The sequence below is a fragment of the Cryptomeria japonica genome, chromosome 9, assembly GCF_030272615.1.
Source record: "Cryptomeria japonica chromosome 9, Sugi_1.0, whole genome shotgun sequence".
NCBI classification, from domain to species: Eukaryota; Viridiplantae; Streptophyta; class Pinopsida; order Cupressales; family Cupressaceae; genus Cryptomeria; species Cryptomeria japonica.
Genome location: NC_081413.1, coordinates 457,129,674 through 457,133,109, shown reverse-complemented (window position 1 = coordinate 457,133,109; position 3,436 = coordinate 457,129,674).

Genomic DNA, 3,436 nt, shown 5'->3' with positions numbered 1-3,436 from the left:
AATCTTGAAGCTTACTTACCCATATTTACTATCTATGATTTAAAAATGTTCGATTCAAGAAGTACTTAAGACTATTATGGTTAGTTTTGATAGAGAATTTGCCTCTCATGAGATATGGTCTAAAGTTGGTAAAGCATGTATAATGGTGAACATCTCCTTATCATATTTATAATAACCCCTCTTTGTATTCCTCAACTTCTTTCTCTCAATTGTGACGGGATGCTTGTTCTCCATCAAGACAACACAAATTTCCTCTGTATATGCATCATACTCAAGCTCAAAAGGCTTGGAAAAGTCTGGAATAGCAAGAACTAGGCATGAACTCATACTTTGCTTAAATTGATCAAAGCCTTTTTGTGTTGCATTAGACCAAACAAAGACCCCATTTTTTTGTCAAATTAGTAAGTGGGGTGACCATCTATGAAAATCCCTTAACAAATATACTATGGAATCCACACTAACCAAAAAGTCCCTTAAGCTATGAAAGATAAAGAAGTTCGATCATATCAAATTCACACTTTGATTTCTTGGCAATCAAAGACTCTCTCTCAAGGATGCTTAGCACCTTTTCTAAGTGCCTCATGTGCTCTTCCCATGTCTTGCTAAAAATAAAAATAATTTCATCAAATAATATTAGAGCAAACTTATGAAGTTGATTGTTGAATACCCTTTTCATGCAAGACTGGAAAGTAGTAGAAGCATTGGTTAAGCCAAACATCATAGCTAGGAACTCATAATGTCCAAATTGACACAAGAAACAATATTCTCCACATCCTCTTTACAGACTTGAATTTGATGATATCTCAATCTCAAGTCACCTTGGAGAATTAACACACACCATGTAAGTCATATATGAGATCATCCATCCATGGGATGATATGCCTATTGACGAGACCTATTAATGTCTCAAGTTCACTTGTTTTCTTGCTACACACACACACACATGGTATATTGATATGGATATGCAATGCATTTTAATGGATGATATGTTGTTAAATGTTATGAATATTAATTCATGTGGATTATTACCTGTGTGTCTAAATTGTGTGTCAAGTTTTAAATAATATAAAATGCAAACTTTGCTCTCTTTGTAATGTCCTATTTTCCTCTAATCCCAAGGATCTTGAAGATATGTTGATGTGGCTCTCAGCAGCAAGCAATGACCATCGACATGACTACATAGGATATGAGTAGCTACATGATTCTTGATAGAATGCAAGATTATGATAATATGATGCTCAAAATAAACTAGATCTGAATTTGCTAGAGTAATGATGCAGAATTAAGCTAAAAAGATGCATTCCAGACATGATTGATCAAACTAAGGGGTATTTATAGGATTTCCAAGGCCAAGGTTGAGGTGGCAGGAATTGACGGTCATGATCTGATCTGGAGATATCAAGGGCTAAAGATGAAGAAGTTGGAAGGAGAGACACATGCCATCTCTGGGGTGACAAGTGTCCAAGAATCTTCAACAAATTGTTCATGAGATGGAAAGTGTCAAAGAGGAGAAGACATGTGGCAAAGGTGCCATGTGTCTCCAAGAGGAAATATCCAACCCACAAGAGGTTAGGATAAGGAGGTTAGGATGTGCAAGGAGGGATAGGGTTAGTTAGACCCTAGGTTAGATTGACTGGGTTAGGTTAGAGGATGATTAAAAGTTAGGAGCCATGTGCTCATTTGAATTTAAAATTTAAATTAAATGCCAATGGATAATTAAATTTAACAAATTGATTTAATTTGTTTATTTAATTACGGGAGGTAGAAGAATGGAATTATGGTGGGGAGAATTAATTAATCCAAGGGAGATATGAAATGAACTATATAAATAAATATTTTATTTATAAGTAGAAGAATACAAAAGGAATTAATTATATAATTTCATATTTAATTAATTAGGAAGGTTCATTAATTAAATCACTATGTATTTAATTAATTATCTCCAGACCATTTTTTTTTAGTGTATACATTACCATTTCTAAAACTAACATGCAACAGGGAGCACAAGTTGGCTATAGTCGACATAACTCAGATCCATCTGTAGTTGAAGAAGGTGGAACCCTGTTAGCAAATGTGGGAGCAACAAACGTGGAAAAGAAGAGTCTTGGTTGAAGAAGAGTCATTGATGACTCTTCCTTTTCAAAGGACATTGAGAAGATAATGCATCATGGAAACCAATGAAGTTGTGTATCATTACTCTTGAATGAACAAACCAACCATGTTCCTAATTTTGTGTTACCACTCAATAAAAGAGTCTATTATGAAATGAAACCCTTGTAGTATTAATATGTTATTTATTTTTTTTCCTCTTAGAATAAATCGCCTTAGTGCTAGGGAGAAGCGACATTTGTCTAAAGTTAGTTGGAAGAAGTTAAAGACATATATTCTCTGAATTCTTTAAATATGAAAAGTGTCATTCCAATTAGAATCTTCTCGTGTTAGAAATCAATCTACTTTTGTACTTATTAGTTGAATATATTATGCTGACAATATAGATTGCATTTATTGCTAGATCTTTTGTGTAATCATCATCTAGTTGTTTTTGTAATGACCCACTACACAACCCGAAAATTCAACTAATTTATTTTTATTGATTACTTATCCTCACTTGTGTTTGATTCAATCGCATACTTAGGTACATCTATCCAAACGAGATAGACATCCATCCAACCGAGATGGGCATCTAACCATATGGGTTAGGCATCTGTCCATACGAGACTAGGCATCTAATCATACTGGTTAGGCATCTAACCTTATGGGTTAAAGGCATCTGCCCACACGGGACATGAGGTTTCATCTATCCAATTCGGGATAGGCATCTACCCAAACGGAGTAGGCATCTATTCATAAGAATACGAAATGCTCTGGCCAGAGACTTTAGACTCGTTGGGACCATCTGGGTCCTTAGTCACTCTCTAAAGACTACACTCCCCTACTAGGAGTGCACCGAGGTCACCGTCCTTAGGTGTATATGAAAATTTTATATAAACAAGCTTGAGTTCCGCCTTGGAATTTGGCCTAAAGCCTCAGGAAGTCAAGCGAATCCATAAAAAATTCCTTCCGAGTATGCATTGACTTAAGTTTAATCTTTCAATTAACTTATCTATAACCTTTGATTAAGGAACTTAAAGATCTTCGAAAACCATGCTCAACTCACCCTTAACCAAAATCCTAATCCCCATCCCCGATCGCCTAAGTATTAGGGACAAATCCATCCCTAGACTACCTACATTACCCATTTCAACATAAGATCAAGGCATAAAATATGTAGTTCTAGTTTCTAACTATGGTTTATGATGCATGAGCATCCTTGGTTCTTGGCAATCTTGCATCAACCAAAAACATTTGATTTCAGTTTGTTCCTGGTTTGCAGTTTCAGTATTTCATTCTGAGTTTCTTGGCATTTGCTCACCGGATCTTGCGGAGCTGGATTTTG